Source organism: Pelodiscus sinensis, chromosome 2 (genome assembly GCF_052426305.1).
Source record: "Pelodiscus sinensis isolate ZL-2025 chromosome 2, ASM5242630v1, whole genome shotgun sequence".
Taxonomy (NCBI): Eukaryota; Metazoa; Chordata; order Testudines; family Trionychidae; genus Pelodiscus; species Pelodiscus sinensis.
In genome coordinates this window covers 46,958,061-46,981,950 of record NC_143053.1, presented here as the reverse complement: position 1 = coordinate 46,981,950, position 23,890 = coordinate 46,958,061, and the positions used below count along the sequence as shown (strand labels likewise).

Genomic DNA, 23,890 nt, shown 5'->3' with positions numbered 1-23,890 from the left:
CCAGCCAAGTCGTAACACTTCTCCCCTTCCAGGATCTAAGTCATGAAAACAAGGTCCTGAGGAGCGTGCGTGTGTGTGTGTGTGTGTGTGTGTGTGTGTGTGTGTGTGTGTGGTGGGGGGAGGGGCACTGCGAAATGGTAGAACAAGACAATGAATTAAGAACCATTAGAAGAGGGCATCAAGCCAGCAGAGCAAGTCCACAGATCTGGCCAGAAGGAGGTGCTCTGGTGGTGTGTAGAGGTCTCCATGGTTCTCAGACATTCCAACATGTCCCTACATTCTCTTGCAGCCCACTTCTCCCTATCCTGATATGGGTGGTAAGTCTGTTGGGGGTGAGGATGGGGTGTGGGGAGAGGGGAAAGGGCAGCAGCATTGGCTGGGATCATCATGGACTCAGAGATTGGTGTAAAACACCAGATTATACTCTTCCTTCTGGGATTTTCAGAGCCCCTTCAAGTGATCGCTGATCTTTTGAGACAATCTTGTGAACTAGCACATGGTTTGTTCTGAAGATCTGGTGTTTCCATTTCCTGCCACACTGGGTCCACACTGCCCTCCTGCTTTTGCGCAAGAAGATTTAAAGTACAGTGTTGGAAGAGAGGGCTACTTGCACAAGAGCTATGCTCTTTTCTAACAGGTGTAAGCTCTTTTGCGCAAGAGCTCTTGTGCAAGAAAGCAGTGTGGATGTGCGGCAGGGGTTTCTTGCATAAGAAAGTCCTATGGCTAAAATGGCCATCAGAGCTTTCTTGCGCAAGAGAGCATCCACACTGCCATGGATGCTCTTGCGCAAAAGCACATGGCATTGTGGACGTGTTCTTATGCAAGAGTTCTTGCACAAGAACCCTTGTGGAATATGTTCTTGCTCAAGAAGCCGCGAGTGTAGACATTGCCCTTCTGCATTGACCAAGTTGTAGACTGATGTTGACTTCTTGGAGTATAGGTGCTTTGGCAATGTTGGATAGAAGGAGAAGTGACCTTTTATATCATTGTTTTTACTATTGTTATACAGTTACAATAAATCTTGTACAAACTATATTTTGTAAGGAATCATTGGAAAAGTTAGGAGCTGCTCAATATTATCCTGTTTAAAAGTATGTAGCATCATTGTATCTGAAGTTATGAAAATCTGCTATATGTTTATATCTTAAGCACATTATATTTCTGGGCAACACTCACATGAGAAATTTACATCAAGAAATTTACAGCGAGCCAGAATTGGTGGGCCATTAAGAAGAATTTACTCTTCTAGTGGGCTCTTCATAAAGATGTCACAGAGAGACTGTAGACCATAGACTCAGCAAAGCATGAAGAGCTTGTGATCCCTGTAGAACATGTAATCCCTCACTCCATGTTTGTGACAGTAACTTTCCATGCATATGGACTAGGGTGTGTGTAACATAATTCATCCCCTTGTGTCTTCCTGCTCTACATCCTGGATTATGCTTTCTAACAAAGAAGAACTTTGAACAATGGTCTGAGAACCCCAAAGCTTGGGACTTATTACAAACTTGCAGATTTAACATTGCTACTATTTTCCTGATCCATAAACTCTGAAATCAACTGTAATGTATATGATTCATTTTAACCTCTTAATAACTCTTTTTCTTTTTATATTAATAATTTTGTTTTTAGTTACTAAAGGATTGATTGCAATCATATTTTTTGGGTAAGACTTGAAGTATATTTTCACTTGGGGTGTGTCTAGACTACATGCCTCCTTCGACGGAGGCATGTAGATTAGCCAGATCGGCAGAGGGAAATGAAGCCGCGATTAAAATAATCGCGGCTTCATTTAAATTTAAATGGCTGCCCCGCTCTGCCGATCAGCTGTTTGTCGGCAGATCGGGGCAGTCTGGACGCGACGCGCCGACAAAGAAGCCTTTCTTCATCGGCACAGGTAAACCTGGTTTCACGAGGCTTACCTGTGCCGATCAAGAAAGGCTTCTTTGTCGGCGCGTCGCGTCCAGACTGCCCCGATCTGCCGACAAACAGCTGATCGGCAGAGCGGGGCAGCCATTTAAATTTAAATGAAGCCGCGATTATTTTAATCGCGGCTTCATTTCCCTCTGCCGATCTGGCTAATCTACATGCCTCCGTCGAAGGAGGCATGTAGTCTAGACACACCCCTAGTGTGTATATCTGGTTCTTTGGAACTGGAAGAAGCTAATATATGTGATTTCTGGTTTTAATAATCATTTAACACAAATGTGGGGTTTGTCTGGGGAGACAAAGAGGGTGCTAGAGAGCCTGAAGGGGATTGTCTGTGGTTTCATAATAACTACTATATTTAGTGGAACCACATATTTTTATGGGCTTGGTGAAATCTTATGATAGAATATACCAGCAGTTTGGGTACATAGCTTGTTTTCTGGCAGTCTGATTTAAGATTGGTGATCTTAGCTGTGTCTCATACCCGGCAGCATGACAGTCATCTTCAAGGGTGAAAATATTCATACTTGTTTGGGTCATTTTCTTCTTTCATCTGTGGTATTTCCTCAAACCCATTCAGGACAGAAATCATGTTATTTTTATTCATTCTGGTCCTTCAGAAATTAGTATTCTAGTCCTATTACCCCCACAGCGTGCAATGGGTTGTTCTGAAATCTCTGATGTCACAAGAGAATGGGGATTACAGAAATCCATGTGTAAGTCTAGTACATGAAACAACATGATGTGTGATTAATGGATATGTAGTTCTATGTTAGGATTCTATTGGATTTATCATAGGCATACAAAAAGCTGTGCAGTGTTAGTGGTAGATTTCATATTTTGCAGTACAGAGTATTGTCACATGTAATGGAAAAATCGGCCTTTCTTTGCAGACAATAGATAAATGGATGAGAGTTCTGAGAATCTAACTTTCTGAGATACATCAGTGCAGCCTGCCTTTTGTCAGCTGGCAAAACTGACCGGACAAACTTTATTACCATAATCTGGAGAAGGCACATAAATTTGTATTTTATTATCTGGTTTCTAGTGGCCCTTTCCTTTTTCATCTATGCATTGCCAAACCACCAGTCAGAGAGCAGAACTGGAGCGTATCATTTTATTTGTCTCACTCCAGTGGAGGTTTATTCAAATTGGATTCTAAGAGACTAGTCTAGTATTGACTTTCAAAGTAGGCCCTGTTAGTGACAGTTGTAATCCTTGCTGGTGCACAGTCCTTCAGTTTCTATACTGTAAGTATCCATTTAGCTTTTCACCTGCAGTGACATACTGTGGAAATGGATGTCCATATTTGGGTGTGTGCCTTATAATTGTACAACTCTGTAATGTTATCATTTTGCATACAATTTATCATTTTGAAATGACAAAAATATATCTGACAGCCAGCAACTGTCCGAATTATCCAGTAATTATATCCAGTAATGCTATAGCCACGTACTAAAAAGATAAGATGGGTTAGGAAATATCTTTTATTGGACTAGCTGCTGTTGGGGTGAGAGAGAAGCTTTCAAGTTTACACTAAGATGAAGAAAAGTGGGGTTCCAAGCTGTAAATCTTAGATCCAGTTCTGTAGAGCCCTGCACAGATCCACAATTTGCATCTGCAGCTGCAAAAATGATCTTCAGATATTTGGCACTCACATCTGCGGATGCAAATACCTGCAGATATAAAGCGGATATCCATGGATTTGCAGTACTCGAGAGATTTGCATGCTCAAATTTCAGGGTGGTTTAGTTTGGGTGTCTCTCTAAATTGTATTATTTACCGGTACTTGTTTAAATCTCAGAGTTCTGTTTCCCACCTTATGTTGATTGGGGTCATTTCAATTTAATCAGTAAACCTTATCTATATTAATGTGTTCAACCACCTGTTCACTTCTAGTGAAATCTTTTAAAATCATGGGGTGGGGGAATGGTCAGAGCAACAGCCCACAATTATGATTAGATTTACATGCAACAGATATTGGGAAATATGCAGAACTGTTTGCTTTCTTTTCAATCTTCATTTTTTTTTAAATAGAGAGAACACAGAATTACCACAATGGTTAGATTAGAGGGAGAGTCTGGGAACCACATAAAAGCAAAGAAACCACATACCAAAATAACACTGCATGAAAAGAGGTTGAAGAAACAGTGGCAGACATCACATGTAAGATCATAAAGGGTCTGCAGACAGTCATATTTTTGTACTAGCCACATTGAATAGCAGTACGATAGTTGGCTTATAGAGAAAGAGGGCAGAGGTTCCAAATAACACTAGTAACGTGGGTGAAACCACCAGGACTGGGGAGAGAAAATATTCTCATGTGATAGCAGAAGGAAAAGGAGACAGTAAAACAGAGTCCAACTCACTAGAAGGAGAAGAGCCAGAATTTGAATGCTGCTAGCACGATGTGTCACAAAAGTAGGAAAGATATGAAACGCAGATGTTGATTATTAAATGTGAGATGTGAAACTTGAGTCTTTCACAGCTTGAGAGAGACATGTCTGGAAATGATTTCAAACTTCTGTGATTCCATGAATCTGAGCCCCTTCCAAGGCTCTCAATAAAAGTCTGAGAAATGCAGGTGAAACCAATCTATTCATGTACAAACTGAAAAGAAACTTCCTGCTAAGTGGAACTCAATCTTTTTTATGCTAGAAGAGCTGGAAGGGTGGCAGTAAAAGAAGTGAAAAATCATCCTTGTGCTGGTGGAGAACTGGAGTGGGTTGAGGGAACCCCAGAGAACTGTGTTTCATGAGCAGTGGTTATACCTGGTTGGCCTATCAGAAAAGGCAGAAGAATGTTGCATTAATCTGGTTGTTATTATGTAAATAATCATAAAAATTAATCATGGGGGAACAGCACTTTGCTTTCTAGTTTTGGAGAAATTGCCCTTCCTCTCAAAAAAAAGAGACACCTGTCTCACCCGCAATAATTGCCACCAAGCATTTAAACTGTTTTCCTTTCACTGCAGCTGTCAGAGCTGCTGCTAATTGACAAGCAAGTCTGATTATAGAATGATTGATGTTCTTGAAGGTAAACATGAAGACTTATTATGCAGAAGAAGATGCTGTCTAGAGATGGTGATATAACATCTGACACTGACTGATAAGTGAAGTGTGCTATCCATTAATGACCTACCACAAATATTACTGAAAACAACGAATCATCTCAACAGGAGCATGAATGGAACTGTTGAATTATATAAAAGCTTTGATTTTCTTCAAAGGGAGATGACTGGCATGACTTTGTTTTATTGCCAAACTTAATAAGAGCAAACATGGAATAAATGAATTAAGGGAAAAGGGGTAGGGAGATTTTGTGAGAGAAGGAGAGGGCAAAAAGCAGCTTTGAAATATATTTAATAAAGCTGCCATCTAGTACATATAATTTTTAAGTACTCAGTGTATCTGTGGTAAGCTACTCTTGCCACTGATTCTATGTCTTCCTTAGGCCATTAACTCTGATGACTTTTTATTATTTGAGGGCTAAATAAAATTACCTGTTTAAATACATGCAAAGCATCAGTTAAAAACAACAACAAAAACATCAACAAAAACCCTATGAAGACAACACATGGGCAAATGCAAATTGAGATTAGGGTTTCTTTGATTGTTGTCACCTTTAAAATATTCTTTCTTTGCTTTTTGAAAACATAGCTGTGAGGCACTGACAATGACCTGCACTTTATTTTAGTGTGAAGGATTCACATTGGCACAACCATGTTTGTAAAGTCAGTTTTGATCCTTAATCGTGTTTCTTGTTTACACAAACTAAAATTAAAGTGAATCTACCTCTGCAGCAACTACTATGTGACCATGGGCAACTGATAAATTATTTAATCTCTCTGTACTAAGCACTTCCCTTTTGCCTTATATACATATACACACATACACTAGGGGATGATGCCCCCTTTCTCGCTACACTCGTCAACACCCCTTTCTGAGAGCAGGCAACCTCCGTTCCCCACCCCAACTGCCAGAACCCCCCGAGGCCAGGTCAGCCCCAGCTCTCCCCCACTATTAGTGAGCCACATACATCCCCAACTACTGTGCTTGACTTGTACTACATGTGCAGAAGGCTGCACTGTTCTGTCTTCACTGCTGTTAATACACCACAAAAGCAATTTCCCCTCTCTTGATAGTCATATCTCCGTATCAAATGCTGCAAATGAGACACATCCAACCTGACTAGATTTGCCTCCTTTATCACTGGTCCTACACTTGACAAGTAACTTATATATACCCCGCCTTTGTAATTTCCACTCCCACTCATGAAGTGGATTTTACCCACAAATGCTTATGCCCTAATAAATCTGTTAGCCTCTAAGGGCATGTCTAAACTAGGAAATTATTTCAAAAAACCTTATTTTGAAATAATAACTCATAAAATAACTATTTCAAACTAATGTGTCCACACTACAGGGAAGCTTTGAAATTAGTCTGAGGCAGACTCCGTTAGGATATGTTTACACTACACACTTATTTAGAAATAAGTTATTTTGGAATAATACTCTCGAAACAGTTATTTTGAAATAGTATGTCCACACTACAAATGCCCATTTAATAGTGCAGCTCTCTAGTGAAATAGCATGTCCACACTGATTGGAGGCTGAATCACATTTTAAACCCACCCCCTTCCTCCTCCTGGAAGCACTTCAGGCAGGGCATCAGGACAGTAGTCACTTCCTGTAGCTGCTGCCTGAGGCCATCTGAGGCTTATGCTTAAAGGGGCTACCTTCTACAATTGTGTCTCAGGCTCCTCACCTTTGCCTACCTCTTTGAGGGACAGCAAACTCATCTCACTGCATACTCTCGTTGCTCTTGTGGACACCAGAGGACTCCAGCAATGGAGCCAGATCTGTTGCAAAGCACACACCAGCTCTGAGACCTCCTGCTGCACCTCTTGGTGTAGTTACTGCAGGCTGCCCATGTAGCACTGCAGAAACAAGACCCGCAGCTCCCTGAGGGGCACCTCCTCACCTCTCTCCACGTGCTGCTCATGCAACGCAACTTCTCCCATCTTCCCCTGCACATGGTGCACTGCCACGTCTGGTGACTGGACACCAGTTCTGACTGGTGGGACCAGATCGTCATGGAATGGTGGGACAACCAGTAGTGGCTCCCGAACTTTCTCATGCAGAAAGACACCTTCCTGGAGCTATGCAAGTGGCTTCCACTGCCCTCCAGCAATGGGACACCCACATGAGACCTGCCATCCTCCTCCAGAAGCAGGTCGCCATTGCACTTTGGAAGCTTGCCACACCAGACAGCTACCGCTCTGTGGGGAACCAGTTCAGTGTGGGGAGATCGACCGTTGGGGCTGTGCTCATGCAGGTATGACTCTTGCAGTTGTCCAAGGAGAGTGGAGAAGGGTTCCCTAGGCAAGGGAGGGGTGGAGGACTTCTTCCGCAGGAGGTTGTCCAGTCCTGCCTTCACACACCCTGCCAGGGATGAGGCAAATTGGGGTTAGTCCTTGTGTGGGGCTTGGGCTCGGAGAATTCCCGGGGCTCTGGCAACCCTGTGATTCTCTATGTGTCTCTTTCCACAGGTGGTGAGGGCCATCAAAACCATCCTGCTGTGCAGGGTTGTTATCCTGAGCAACATGGACCCCACTGGGTGGCTTTGTGAGAACAAGGGGGAGACATTCCTGCCAGGCAGGGGGGCAGAGGGCAAGCAGCTCACAAGGGCCTTTCAATAGCCACACATGGCTTCCATCCAGCAGGCCCAGCAGGGGGCTGTGCACATCCGGGAGGTCCTGAAGGAGAGTTTCAGTCAGCGCCACCTGTGGCACTGTCCCCTGGGCCTTCCCACAAGGGGTCTCTGCAGTGCCCCTCTGTGCCTTTCCTCCCTAATCCTCCCTTCCTTCCTCCTGTCTTCTCCCACTCCAGGCTTGCTGAGACAGCAAGGTGTATTACCAGATTTGCCCAATACTATGGGGTATGCTCATTTATTAGGGTGACTCTTGTGGGGCTGGGGAGAGGTTAACAATTCTATCAGTGTACTGCTTGGGCTTACTTGTGCTCTCATAGGGTATGTCTACACTACAGCACTAATTCGAACTAACTTAATTCGAATTAGTTAATTCGAACTAAGCTAATTCGAATTAGTGCATCTAGACCTAAAAACTAGTTCGAATTAGCATTTTGCTAATTCGAACTAGCATGTCCACATTGAGTGGACCCTGAACCGAGGTTAAGGATGGCCGGAAGCAGTGCCAGCAGGGCATCAGAGGAGGACTTAGAGCGTGGAGCTGCTGTCTCAGGCTAGCCGAGGGCTGTGCTTAAAGGGTCCCGATCCCCACCCCGGACAGACAGTTCAGGGGTTCCCCGCCTGCAAAGCAGTCCTGGCTTGGAGTGCCCTGAATGCCCACACTCGGCATATCACAGCACTCGGCCATCAGCCCGGCTGCACTTGCTGGAGGCTGCCATCCAGGGGGAGGTCAATCGGGGGGCTGAAGGAGAGCTTCCACCCCGAGGAGCCCGCAGAGCCACCCCAGACCTCCCCATCGGGGGCTTGTACCCCATTCCTCCCTCACCTCCTTCCACTTACCCTTCCCTATCCCCCCTTCCTGATGTACAAAATAAAGGACATGTGTGTTAAAAAATAGAAACTCTCTTTATTGAACAAAACTCAGGGAGACTGGTAAAAGGAGGTGGGAGAGGGGAAGAGAGAGAGTGGGAGAGGGGAGGGCAACTAAAATGATCAGGGGTTTGGAACAGGTCCCATATGAAGAGAGGCTAAAGAGACTGGGACTTCTCAGCTTAGGAAAGAGGAGACTGAGGGGGGATATGATAGAGGTTTATAAAAGCAGGAGTGGTGTCGAGAGGTGCAAAAAGAAAAGTTCCTCATTAGTTCCCATAATAGAAGGACTAGAGGACACGAAATGAAATGAATAGGTAGCAGGCTTCAAACTAATAACAGAAAGTTCTTCTTCACAAAGCAAATAGTCAACCTGTGGAACTCCTTGCCACAAGAGGCTGTGAAGGCTAGAACTATAACAGAGTTTAAAGAGAAGTTAGATAAAGTCATGGAGGTTGGGTCCATGGAGTGCTATTAGCCAGAGGGTAGAAATGGTGTCCCTGGCCTCTGTTTGTGGAAGGCTGGAGATGGATGGCACGAGACAAATGGCTTGGTCATTGTTTCGGTCCATCCCCTCCAGGGTACTTAGTGTTGGCCGCTGTCAGCAGACAGGCTACTGGTCTAGATGGACCTTTGGACTGACCCAGGACGGCCATTCTAAGCTCAGCGTCGGGGGTCTCACTGGACCACCCTGATTTTCATGCAAACCTGCTCCTGGGTGGCCAGGCTGGAAGCTATTCTGCCCTAGACGGCCACTTTCCTGTGCCTAGTGCAGAGGTCGTGGATGAGGTCCACGATCTCCGCACTAGACCAGGTGGGCGCCCGCCTCTTGTGGACCTGGGCAGGCTCCCGGGAGCCACCAGCCTGGTCCCAGGAAGAGGTGGAGGGCTGGGTGGCAGCGGGTGGCGGGTTCGTGCTGTGCCAGGTGCAGGGTCTGTTGGCTGGGTGCTGGCAGGCTTGCACCTGGCATGGGCACCGTAGACAGCTCGTGCCCCTTTAGGGGCTCTGGGGCCGGGAGGGAGGCAGACGCGTTTCCCTGGTGGTGCCCAGAGTGGCCACCAAGGAAAGCTGGGGAGGGCTAGCCTCCCACTAGTTCGAATTAAGTGGCCACACAGCTCTTAATTCGAACTGCTTAATTCGAACTAGGCATTAGTCCTCGTACAATGAGGTTTACCTAGTTCGAATTAAGCGCACCGCTAGTTCGAATTAAGTTCGAACTAGCGGTTTGTATGTGTAGCGCCTATCAAAATTAATTCGAACTAACGTCTGTTAGTTTGAATTAACTTTGTAGTGTAGACATACCCATATGCTGCTGATTTCTCCCTGCTGCCAATTCCCCCTCGCACTGGAGCTCTCCTGCAGGAACTAGGTTCCTCAGGATGGGGTTCTTACTACCTTAGCAACACACACAGACACTCATACCCACTAACGGAACACGTCTGAGAGGACTGGGTAATCAGCACTCACAAGCTGACCCCCTTATATGTCCCTGGACTCATCTGGCTGGGTTTAACAGCAATGCCACACTGCACCCTCATGTGCCTTTGGACTCAATGGGCTGGATTAAACAGAACTTTAAGCTGCCATCCTCATATGCCCACAGGTTTAGCACTTCCCTATCTCCACTTTCACACCACAATCATTCACTGGTAAACCACACGATGAGCAAACCCCACAGGACTTTGGGCACTACATGGATCTTTAGCTTGGGTACAAGAAGTGTTGTTGCAGATCGAATGGGGAAGCCAAAACAACACCCCTTGAGGAAGAGTGAGCAAAAGAGAAGGAAAGAGAGAGAAGCAACCAGCTTAACAATGGAAGTTATTTATTATATATATGGGGAGCCAAACACACAAAACAATTACAATATTAAATCTAAATAAGAACTGATTACAAATGTTAGGGCTAGATAACTGTATAACAGTCTACATAGGGCAGGGTCAGGAGGCTATGCTTAGAGAGGTAGTTGATGAGAGAGAGAGAGAGACCTCACTTCTTCATGGAGCTTGCACTGATTGGGGTTCCCAGATGCTGATGCTAGCCAGGAGTCCAGAGGGCAGGAGACCAGCAGAGCAGAGCCCCCAGCATGATCAGATAGGAGATGTTGAAGTCTCAGTGGAACTGATGCAATTTAAATCCAGGTATCAGAACAGTTTTCCTTGGGGCAAGGAGAGGAGTTTTTATAGGGATCGGACAATAGTTCAAAGAGAAAGAGGCGAGACAATAGAGACTGATCACCCCTGGTTATGGGTGATGTTCCTTGAAAAAGCTCACAATGCAACTGGGCAGTTTCAGTATTTTGGATGTCAATAGGATCGTTACTAGAATTGGTCTGATAATGAATAATATGGGTGTGAGCAGGCCTGGGTTCGGTAGCACCTGGAGTAGAGTTTTCCCATCAGGCACTGCTTCTCTGCTTTCCGTATCCCATAGTTCACTGCGATTCCTGCCTTGGAAGATCTGTTCTCCATTCTGTATGCTAATGAGTTCTATCTTCACTGCAGATGAGGCTGGGGTGTTTCCTTAATTAGTTGAGGTGTGTCTTCCTTGGCCTTTTCGTTGCTTTGTCTGATTCTAGCAAAGGCTTAGGGGAAGGGGGGAGGGTGGTTTTCCATGAATGTCACTCCCTGGCTCCCAAGAGCACAGGGCTGGTAGGTAACAGGGGGTTCAGTGCAGCTCCAGGTTGGCATCCAATCTCCGGTCCTGCTGCTCCAGAGACCAATTCAGGGCACATAGGCAGGCAATGTGCTCGCTCAAGGTCTTCCCAGGGTCGCCGGCGTCTGGGGGTCTCATGGGATCAGAAGGCATGAGAAGTGTGGCTCTTTCTCCACTCGCAGCTAGTTCAGCTGTGAAAAGAAAAGTGAGAAGGGCAGTCATCTCAGGAGACAGGGTGCCTGAAGCCTAGCTCTAATGTTTGAGCTGACACTGAAATGTCTTGGTTGAGACAAAGGCGATGTGCTTCGAGCAAGGCCATCTGTAGCCTATTCTTGCAAACAGCTAATCAACATAAGGGAAAGAACATTCAAAATAAAAAAAAAAGAACTTTAACAAAACAAAGCAACCGACTCTGATGATGCCCTCAGTTTTGAAAGATCCCTTTGATATGGAAAATTTTCAGCTGCTCACTTCTGTTTCCTAAGCACAAAACTGAAAACATTGCTTTGCCACCACTAACTGAATGTTTTTGGGGGTAACACTTGCTGCAGCTTCCTTTTTTTCCTGCTCTCGCTGGCTGAGTTCCTGTTTGGCTCCTCTAAAAATGTTTCTCTCTTCCCTGTGCTCATATGGCTGGGGGCAGGCAGGAATAGATAGGCCTTGATATCCTCAGTGCGGCTGCACTCCACTGCACAATTCTTGATCAACAGGTGCAGGGGTGGAAAGGAGTAACCTTAATTGTATCTCAGCTTCCCACCCCTTTTCCCACAAGGCTACAGCTCTAGTTAATTTCACCTTCTCTTGCTAGAATGAAATGTGGGTGGCTTACAGATTACTTTTAAATTAACATGCACAAATTGTCATTCAATGTTGCTACCTTTGTTTTGCCTCACAGCTCAGTGAATTCACATTGGGCCATCATATCTCAGAAATGAGAGAGCAAGTAGGAAGGTCACTGAACTGAGGTTTCCAGTACATCACAATAACTGATGCAAATTTGAGCTGGTTTGAGTTGAATATTCACAGTATTTAGCACCCCTCCAAGTAACGCCACTCTCTGAAAGGGTCAGTGGCTGCACATCAAGTTGTAGTTTTATACCTGAAAGCACTGGCTCCATATTTCTTAAATGCCTTTGCTCTGTTTGCAAAATATATCTATGAAATTTTACATGTGACTATAAGAGAGGGATTTAAAATGTATATATAACATCATGTCCATTAAAGGACTCAATAAATATATTATTGCAAACTTAGAAGATGGACCTTTGTTCAGAATATGGTCATCTCATTTTTTCATTGCTTTGACCCTTTCATTTTCTTTATATGTCAGTATCCTATTCCCCCATAGCTGCTGCTATGCATTTCATCAGGTTGTTCAGTGTGCTGTCTGGTAAATTGCTTTGATCTTGTTCCAGCGAGACTTCAGCTATTGAGAACCAATCAGTGTGGACGACTAGTCTATATCAATTATTTGCATGTGATTTATTTTGCCCTTGTACTATTATTGAATTTCATCTGCCTTTGTATTGGCCCATTTGATTAGTTCCTCACAATCCTACAGCTTGTAGCATTTACTGACCAAAATAATGGTGTATGAATAGTACATGTTCCTACCTTGCTTACTCACTCATTCTTTCAAATTGTTAAGTACATTTGACAATATTGATCCCTAAATCACCCCACTACATTTTCCCATCTTGAGAGTCCTTTATTAAGAAACCAGTAGTGCTTCTCACGAAGCAAAGCACACTCCTTACTGTCAGTAGGAGTATGAGAATCTAGCCATTATCTCTAATCTTAACTATGACCAGAGCTTACAGTACTACTCAATTTGTCGTTATTCAGTTTCCTCAATAGCTTTGTAAGGAATTTTATTACAAGCTTTTAAAATGTCTGAATGTCCACCCATTCTGCCAATTGTTCTTTATCCATTATTATCTTCACTCAAGTTACCTACTCTGTTCAGCATTAGGGACAGGGTTAAGGCCCTAATTTATTTCATATAGACCAGACACCAAACTATGGTCATATGATGTCTCTTTTAGGTCTTTCACTGCCACACTAGGTGGTATTTGAACCACTGACCTAAAAGTGCAAGATGGCAAGTGATTACCAGAGCCTCTGAGCCACCCAGTCTCTTGCACTGTAGGTACTGCCTTATTTTCAAGAGCAGTGCGCTTTGTTATCATGGATAATTGCCTGATTGCTAACCAGGACATGATCTTTGTATGGATAAGCATATTCCTTAGACGTGGAAAACTGAACAATAGCTGAAGACTGATTATGGGCTACTTCTGGCTTTTTCCTGCTATAACAATATCTAAAAATAAATGCAGGATTCCTCACAAGGCACACTTAAGTTACAGTAACCTTAATTTAAGAATTTGGCTCCTGGGGCTAGGTTTACCCAGCAGCATTATTTTGGAATAACTGATGTTATTCTGAAATAACATAGTCTGCGTCTATGCACAAGCAGCTATTTTGACAGTGTCAAAATAATGGAGATCTGGAGGGCTGCTTACTCTGACTCCTATAGCCCTCATCTGACGAGGAGTAAGGGAAGTCGGAGGAAGAGTGTTCTATCTCGAAATAACTGCTGTGTAGACAGCTCCAAAAGTCGAAATATGCTATTTCAACTTAAGCTATGCAGTTAGTGTAGCTCAAGTTACATAGCTTATTTTGAGTTTTGTCTTGCTGTGTAGATGTGCCCTAAGTGAGAAACTACTGTATTGATCAAAGTACTAGCTTTTTTTAAATTGCTGTTTTAAACTACTCACGTATCTTCAAATATTTAATGAAATTTCCCCAATGTTATTTTATTAGGTTACTCATAAAGGCATTGTGAGCTTCCTAGTAATCATATTGTTTAAATTCAATCTGTTACATAGAGTCAAATCTGTTGTCTAACCAAAGCCAAGGTAAGCTTGCTTCCTCTCCTCCCCCCATTGTTATTGAAGCAGTGTGTGTCCCAGCTGTGTGGAGTCCAAAAGTACAATTATGCATGTCTTTCCTTTTTTTGGTATCTCATTATTAACTCATTCAGTGCTTAATGACTGAACCGCATACAGTAGTTCTGCTGCACAAATGATGGAAATGTACAGGAGGTTACATTTTTTGTAAATGATGTCCCTGAACTGTACATGCAAAGTACTAACAACTGCAATATTGGCAGGCGATGCTTTGGTGCACAAAACTGATTTGCATTTAAATGAGAGAGCAAAGGCAAATGGACAAAACTGAGGCTAAGTTACCTATTTAGGCATGCAGGCACACTTTCAACATAGTGGGCCTGATTTTGAGCCCTGAATAATCCTGCTTGAATTTAGCAGAGCACAGCAGCTCCCTGAAGATGTAGCTCCCTAAAGGTGCAACTGTAGATTTCCCCTGACAGAAGAGTCCTTGAGTAGCACAAAATCCATCATAGCACAGGAGATTCTCTGGTTCCCCAGCAACCAGTATAATTAACAGTAGGACTCGTTCTTCTCTAAATTTTGCCAATGGACTTTGCTGGTCCTGGATCAGAGAGAGACAGGTGGCTTAAAATCATGTTTCCTTCTGCTTTTCTCAGATGCACCAAATCCAAGCTTGATACTAGGATCAAACATTGCAGTGTATTTTCAGTAGTGTTACAGGGTGCCATCCTATCGCATGCTCCCTCCTGACACAGTGTGGTTCTGCAAGTAACCTCCCTTGGTCTCCACCAACTTCTCCCAGTAACTTTATTCACAGCCCAGAATGCCTAAAATAGCATTCTCTTTCCTGGGACCAAATTTAGCTATTCTTTATGCAGTACAGTCTCCTTTGGCATCTTCGAGCACAAACTATTCCCACTGAAGGCTTTCATTTCATCCCTGTTTCAGAGCTTTGGGTTCTCAGCTCTGCCAGCTTTGGGTTCCCAGTTAGGAGTTCTGCCAGTTCTACTACAGTTCCTGACCTCTCTGGAGAGTCTCCCCGTTTGGTTTGCTCCTCCTTTGGTTCATTGACTCACAATACTTTCCACATTGGCTACATGGATTCCACAGCCCTCTTTCATGGAGCTGTGCTGGGATTCAGGCAGGCTTCCCCAGATCACCAGTCTCCCCTCTGGTTCTGGCTCGCAACCTAAAGAGCCTTTCTCCTGACTTTGCGTTTCCCTGAAATTCTCCTCTCTAAGCTGTCTAGCCTCTTTCTCCTCTGTCATCATCAGTTAGGTTTTCTCATGTTCAGAAGGGAGCTACCTGACTAACACCTGGGCAGTCTCATACCCCAGCTAATCTGCTGCTATTTTGATTACCTCTTCCTGAATAGAGGTTAGCTGTCCCAACCCCACATTATCTCTGTTTTGATAATTGGGCCTACACTTCTGCTCTAATTGTGATCACAATGTAAGAAAGTATGAGAAAGTTAATAAGATGTCACAATAATCTGTAATAGCAGATGAAAAAGGTATGCAAGACAAACATAATGAATTAGGCCAAACAAAATACCTACTGATATGGCTTAAGGCTGTGTTACAATTGTGCTTGGTAAACAGGAAATGTGTGAGATCAGACAAAAATGAACCAGAAATGGTTTGTCAAAAAGTAGGCCTAATTGGTAGACAAATAGAGGATAGACTGTTGCTCCTATAGGGCCCTTAAAAAAGAACCCGAGAAAAAAATTGGTGATTGGCACTGACTTCACTATCATGACTGCCACCACCTGAGCCTTTATCATCCTGATATCAGAGGTTTAGACAGGTCAGAGAGAAGGACCCAGATGACATGGACAAATCTACTGCTTTCATCTGAACCCCAAACATTACTTCGGATGAAATATGGTCAGAATTTAACAACAGCTCCAGCTCTTCTCAATTACATTTTTCTTATTTCCTGAAATTTTTACCTTCTTTGATACCATCTAAGGGTATGTCTGCATTACCAAATTAGCCTCCGATTTTATATAGCTGATAACAAACACTATAGGCATTCAGCTGGCAGAACACATCTTCACTACCATGACTCGTATCAACTTACAGAGAGATGTACTGTGAGCAGCTATGCCACAGTTCCAGCTGCCGATTGGAATTCTGGGTTAGGCTCCAAATCCTGGATCAGATAAAAGCACAGTGTGAACAGTGAATAAAGAATCTCTCGTCCTCAGTCCATACATTTTTATTATTCTAGCATACACCAAACAGAGAAAGTACTGAATACTAAAGATAACCTGGGTGTCAGGGTCGGGTCTGATATTATGGGTGTGGGGGGAGACAAGGACACATAGCTTACATTTGCACTCTGTATTAGTCAAAGCTGTGGGAATGAGAGCCTTCTGCTCCATGAACCTTCCCTGGAATTGGAGTTGAGTACACGGGGTACTGGAGCTTGCCCTTCCCCCACATTATTGGATGTTTGAGAGAGGAGGATATGAAACTTGGGGAGGAGGGCAGCTGGTTCATCATTGGGTGCACGAGAACTCTAAAGTCTTGCTGCCTTTCTTGAACCTCAGCCAGATGCTTCATCATGTCTGTTTGTGCCCTCAAGCTTGTCTGTTTCAATTTGTTTGAAGATCCATGTTCTGAGCTGTTTGCTTGAAGGACTGTGTGCTGAGGACAGTAGTTGGAAGCTGTGAGCTTTTAAATGGGAATTTGAAATCTAGAACCTTCTGTTCATTGGTAAAGCCTTAAGCAGGGGTCAGGGCTATCAGGAAGGCCAGGGCTATATAAAGCCTGTTAGTAAGTGACTAGAGAGCTAGTGAACAGAAGCAGCTAACAGGGAGTTTCATGAGGGACTTTAGAGTGTGAGTTTGAAGGGAACTAGGTACACTTGGCATTCTTTAAAACTTTTAAACTAAGCTAAAACCCAAAGTACCTGATCTACCGGATTTAAATAAAAACCCTGTCAATAATCTAATTATCTATAGGAGACAATGCACTTAAAAGCCCAGAAGCAGAATGGGGGCAATCCTCTTCATTGCATACAATGTACCATGTATGATTACCTGCCCTATGGACAGGTGGCATATGTGTGCATTCAATGCAAGAAGCTCCTGGCCCTCAGAGACCATGTATGGACTTCGGAGGCCAAGGTGGCTGAAATGGAGGAGCTAAGGGAGGCAGAGAGGTACGTAGATGAGTCTTTCCAGGACACTGTAGAACTGTTCCACTTCCAGACAGACAGAAAAATACCTCAGCAGCCTAGCGCTATGGCATTTAATTTCAGAGAAGGAAACTACACAAAAATGAGGAGGTTGATTAAACAGAAGTTAAAATGTACAGTGACAAAAGTAAAATCCCTGTAAGCTGCATGGAAACTTTTCAAAGACACCAGAATAGAGGCCCAACTTAAATGTATACCCCAAATTAAAAAACACAGCATGAAAACCAAAAAAAAGTGCCACCATGGCTTAATAACCAAGTAAAAGAAGCAACGAGAGATAAAAAGGTATCATTTAAAAAGTGGAAGTTAAATCCTAGTGAGGAAAATAGAAAGGAGCATAAACTCTATAAATTAAGTGTAAACAATATAATAAGAAAAGCCAAAAAGGAGTTTGAAAAACAGCTAGCCAAAAACTCAAAAAGTAATAGCAAAATGTTTTAAAGTACATCAGAAGCAGGAAGCCTGCTAAACAACCAGTGAGGCCCCTGAACGATTGAGATGCTAAAAGAGCACTCAACAATGATAAAGACATTGAGGAGAAACTAAGTTAATTCTTTGCTTTGATCTTCATGGTTGAGAGTGTTAGGGAGTGTTAGGGAGATTCCCAAATCCAAGCCATTCTTCTTAGGTGACAGTTGTCCCAGAATGAGGTGTCACTAGAGGAGGCTTTGGAACAAACTGATAAACTTAACAGTAACAAGTCACTGGGACCAGATGACATTCATCCAAGAGGTCTGAAAGAACTCAAATGTGAAATTGCAGAACTGTTAACGGTGGTTTTTAACCTATCCTTTAAATCTGTTTTTGTACCCAAAGACTGGAAGATAGTTAATGTGATGCCAATATTTAAAAAGGTCTCTAGAGGTGATCTTGGTAATTACAGATAGGAAAGTTTAATGTCAGTACCAGGCAAATTAGTTGAAACTATAGTAAAGAATAAAATTGTCAGACACATAGATTAACATAATTTGGTGGGGAAAATCAACATCATTTCTGTAAAGGGATATCATGCCTTACTAATCTACTAGAGTTCTTGGGGGGGGGGGGAGGGTCAACAAGCATGTGGACAAGGGGGATCCAATGAATATAGTGTACTTAGATTTCCAGAAAGCCTTTGACAAGGTCCTTCACAAAAGACTCTTAAGTAAAATCAGTTGTCATGGGAAAAGAGGGAAGGTCCTCCCATGGATTGATAAATGGTTAAAGGACAGGAAACAAAGGATAGGGATAAATGGTAAATTTTCAGAATGGAGAAAGGTAACTAGTGGTGACTCAAGGGTCCATTCTGGGACCAATCCTGGTCAAGCTATTTATAAATTATCTGGAGAAAGGGGTAAACAGTGAGTTGGCAAAATTTGCAGATGATACTAAACTGCTCAAGATAGTTAAGACCAAAGCAGACTGTGAAGAGTTTCATAAAGATCTCATAGAACGAAATGGCAAATGAAATCTAATGTTGATCAATGTAAAGTAATGCACATTGGAAAAAATAATCACAGCTATACATACAAAATGATGGGGACTAATTTAGCCATAGCTATTCAAAAGAGAGATCTTGGAGTCATTGTGGATAGTTCTCTGAAAACATCCACTCAATGTGCAGCAGTAGTCAAAAAAGGAAATAAAATGTTAGGAATCATTAAAAAAGGGATAGAGAATAAGATAGCAAATATCTCGTTGCCTCTATATAAAACCATGGTACACCAGTCTTGAATACTGTGTACAGATGTACACATCTCTGTGTACAGATGTACTCATCTCAAAAAAGACATTTTGGCAGGAGAAAAGGTTCAGAAAAGGGCAACAAAAATGAATAGGGGTTTGGAATGGATCCCATATGAAGAGAGATTAAAAAGACTTGGACTTTTCAGCTTAGAAAAGAGGAGCCTAGTGGGGATATGATAGAGGTCTATAAAATCATTACTGATTCAGAAGAAGTGAATAAGGAAAAGTTATTTACTTGTTCCCAAAATATAAGTACTAAGGGTCACCAAATGAAATTAATGGGTAGGAGGCTTAAAAGAAAGGGAAGTTATTCTTCACGCAGCACATAGGCAACCTGTGGAATTTCTTGCCAGAGGATGTTATGAAAACCAGAAATTTAACAGGATTCAAAAAAAGAACTAGATAAAATCATGGAGGTTAGGTCCATCAGTGGCTATTAACCAGCATGGGAAGGAATGGTGTCCTTAGCCTCTATTTGTCAGGAAATGAATGAAAGGAGAGGGATCATTTGATGATTGCCCATTCTGTTCACTCTCTCTGGGGCATCTGGAATTGGTCACAGTTGGAAGACTGGGCTAGTTGGATCTTTGGTCTGACCCAGTATGGCCATTCTTATGTTCCTTATGTTCCTTATAAATCACAACATCTCTTCCTGCATATTACACTCTTCCTCCCTGCATGCTTTCCTGTGCTCTTGGTCTGTGCACATGCTCTCCAATGGTGTAAGCCTCCATGCATTGAGCTTAGCCTTGTCAGGCGCAGCAGGGAACACATCAAATGATAGAATACGTTGTTGCTTGTTTGCTTTTTTTCACCTTCTAATCTGGGACAGCCTTTGTGCTGGTGTGTGGGAAGCACTCACAGACAAGTTTCCAGCTGCAAGGGGAAAAAACCTCCACAAGGATAGCTTTGCAAAACATACAGGCTGCGGCTAGACTGGCATGATTTTCCGCAAATGCTTTTTACGGAAAAGTTTTTCCGTTAAAAGCATTCGCGGAAAAGAGCATCTAGATTGTCAAGGACACTTTTGTGCAAAAGCACTTTTTGCGGAAAAGCGTCCGTGCCAATCTAGAAGCGGTTTTGCTCAAGAAAGCCCCGATCGCCATTTTCACCATCGGGGCTTTTTTGCGCAAAACAGTTTTTACCTGCATTTGCACAAGAGGGCTTATCCCTGAGCGGGAGCATCATAATATTTGCACAAGAACACTGACAATCTTACATTAGATCATCAGTGTTCTTGCGCAAATTCAAGCGGCCAGTGTAGACAGCTGGCAAGTTTTTCCGCAAAAGCAGGTGCTTTTGCAGAAAAACTTGCCAGTCTAGATGCAGCCACATTGTTGAAAACATGAGGTTAATTCTTGCGATGAATGGAACACTTTGCAGTAGCACATACTTTGCCTTTAGGTACAAGGTCAACTGTTGTCTTTTAAAAGAAGTGCTTACAATTGAGATGCAATACATGGCAGTAGTGGGCAATAGAATCTGGTTTTCAGGCAGGCATGGTAAATACACAAGAAGGGCAGGATAGGTCTTTTGCAGCTGCTTTTCAAACATCTGGGGTTAATGACTGCAAACTATATCGCTCTTTCCCACATCACCATGAATATTGCCTGAGTGTTTATTAATGTGTTTCCTTTCGAAAAGTAGTGGCACCGGGTTTGGGAAGGAGAAACACAGGATTTGAACAGTCATCATGGCACCACCCCCATCATGACCAAGCTGACTGGTCCAGGATGATCCCTTCCAAGCACAAACAGGGCACACCATGGATATTTTTGATGGGGATCAGCAAACAGTGGAGCGTTATTTCAGGGCTGTCATTTATGAAACTTTCCCCGTTTCACCTAGGTAACCATCTGCAATATGACATTCCTGAGGGTAACAGAGCTGGAAATGGACTGATTGCGGATCGATTGCTGCAGGCATAGGGGCAGAGACTGGAACTTTTTGCTGCTATGCTATGTGCTGCTGTTATGCCAGATTTCTGTATGCTGTTGTGGCATGGGAAAGTGCCCTACTGCAGTGGACAGAATAAGGCAGATCTCTCCAGAAGCCTTCTGTCAAGAATTGCATATGGAGAGATCATTGGAGGATACTCGGTCCATCCCCAGGCACATAAACAGCCTTTTCTGGGGTGCACCCTCAGAACAGTTGGACTGGCTGCCACTGTATCCTAATTGTTTACCTCAGATGAAACATTAAACACAATTGCATTTAACCCTTGTGGTATGGTTTCAAATGTACGCTTACCTGAGATGCCTTCCCTGCCATCATGGTCACATAACAATAGGTCTTGGGAGGGGATTGGCTCCCGAGTTAGGAAAATATGCTGGCTGTTGGAGAGACTGGAACCTCGACTTGCCAGCTGTGCATTCTCTTCCTCCTTGTCCTCATCAATAATGTCTTTGTTGTTGCTTGAGACCACCTGAGGTCCTTGGGAGGTATCCACGTAGGCTGTGTCTAGACTGGCATGATTTTGCGCAAATACTTTTAATGGAAAATTTTTTCCGTTAAAAGTATTTGCACAAGAGAGCGTCTATACTGGCATGTGCCTTTGCGCAAAAGCATCCGTGCCAGTCTAGATGCTCTCTTGCGCAAGAAAGCGCCAATGGCCATTTTAGCCATCGGGCTTTCTTGCGTAAGAAATTAACTTGGCTGTCTACACTGGCCCTCTTGCGCAAGAATACTTGCGCAAGAGGGCTTGTCCCTGAGTGGGAGCGTCGGAGTATTTGCGCAAGAACCCCTGATTTTGTACAGTACAAAGTCAGTGTTCTTGCACAAATACTCGCGGCCAGTGTAGACAGGCGGCAAAATCTTGCCAGTGTAGACGCACCCATAGAGTTTAGGAGTACTGATGGGGTTCCTGCCTGGAACGGTGTGGAACTGCTCACAGAAGTGTAATGTCTGTGGCTTAGAACCGAAGTGACTGTTCACTTCCCTTGTCTTCTGGTATGTTTGTCTGAGGTCCTTTATTTTCAAGTGACACTGCTGTGTGTGTCCCTGTTATAACCACTCTCCTCCATGCCCTGTGTGATTTTTTGAATGGATGTCAGTGTTTCTTCTGCTGGTTCAGAGCTCTGCCTGCACAGGTTCTTCTCCTCACACAGAAATCAGATCTAGTGACTCCTGTATGCTTCATGCTGGTGTTTGTGGCCCTAGGCATTGGTCACTTGTGCTGGTGAGCTGTCCATGATGAACACACAGAACATGAAATTCAAAAGTTCCTGGGGCTTTTCGTGTGCCCCTGGCTGAAGTGCAGTGGACTTGAAAGTGTACTCCAGAGCGGTCAAAGCACAGCAATCTGGGACCCTCCTGGAGGCCAATCCCATCAAATTACACAGTGCTTATATCTACACTTACCCTAATTCAGTCCAGGAAGGGTGACTCTAGTGCTACACTTCTTGCCAAGATGGAGTACAGGCATCAATTTTGCAAGTCCTTGAAGTCAGTGAAAAGGGCTTAGTAGTGTGGATATGCACATTATACATTTGACATAATGACTTCATTTAGAGCTGTCCTATGAGACTGTCAGACAAGGGTGATCTTCCTTCCTTTCTCCTTCTATTGGGAAAGAATAAATGATGCTGTTAAAATCAAAGCCCTATCTAACACTTTACATTTCAAATACAGAAACTGTTTTTGTCTTCTTTATCTTTAATGAAAGGTTAAAAAAGATTTTAATGGTGTGTTTTCCATAGTTTTAAGCAAGCAGAGGTCTCTGTCTACCAAACTCTAGACTTCGCGTAACAGTGTTTAATGAGGAACAGTGACTGGGTTATGTTAGCTCTTATGACCCATTTATTCCATATAAATTAATTCAACACCCCTTAAAGTGGACAAGTCACCCTGTAACAGATAAACAATATATTTTCATGTGTCAAGAACTATAAATTACGGAAAAGATCTCTCTTTAATTATTTGCTTTCTTTGTCCAACGGAGGAGCTTATTACAAACGGTCATGCTTTTTTGCAGCTGCTGTACAGTAGCTGAGGTTGCAAAATAATTTCTTTTAAAATTCCATTGATTCTCCGTACTCTAGACTTCATGAAAAATTTACCTTTCCATCTCAAATTTTCCATGCTTGGTGTCATCTCAGGAAAGAATTAGTTTGGAATGCTTGAACGAAATCCCATAAGCCACTTTAAAGTGATGAAAAGGGAAAAAATATGAGTCCTCTTGCAAAACAACTCTGACTATCTTTTTTCTAGATAACTTTACATATTACTAAAAATGGCTGAACTTTATAACATACTAAATGTAAAAAACCCATGGAAAATATTATAAGCAATTGAATAATACTTTTGAACATGCTCTGTGGCATCTGATATGCTTTTCAACTGAACAAATCCATTGGCTCCCACTTGTGACATCACATTGCTATTTTTAACTTGCCAGATAGCTAGGAGGACATTAGCTACCGTGGATCAACGTGGGTTAGGGATAGGTGTGTCAAACTTTGTATTTTTAGTGTTGGGTCACTGGTAGAGTATTAAAAGTTAGAGTCACATATTGCCCTGTATCCACAGACAGTGGCCTCCTTATGTGTGCATTTACCCAATCGCTATTCATTGCTGCAGTAACTGCATGTCCAAATTAGGCGCTAGTTGCATACAGAGATAATAGGAGGTACAAGAGCATATTTGATGGCTGAGTGGAAGAACCCAGAATGGAGCTTGGCAGGGAGGGTAGGAGATTGAGCTGAATTATCAGGTGATAGAAATGGAGATATATCAGAGGAAGGATACTTCAGTGTCAGATCCTGGGCTGAAGGAAGAAAGAATGTGGATGAAGGAAGTAAAATTCATAGAAATGTAGGGCTGGAAGGCACATGAATATGTTACCTTGTCCACCCCCCCCCCCCCACGTACTCCAAAAACCCCTAC

At 43.1% G+C, this 23,890-nt stretch overlaps 1 protein-coding gene and 1 pseudogene across 1 annotated transcript in view; one reads left to right on the top strand and one right to left on the bottom strand.

Annotated features, from left to right (window-relative positions):
- The window catches only part of CNBD1 (cyclic nucleotide binding domain containing 1), a 309,767-nt gene that overhangs the window by 146,461 nt on the left and 139,416 nt on the right, over positions 1–23,890 (top strand). The window lies entirely within an intron of this gene.
- LOC149525254 (uncharacterized) lies at positions 11,178–22,335 on the bottom strand (annotated as a pseudogene).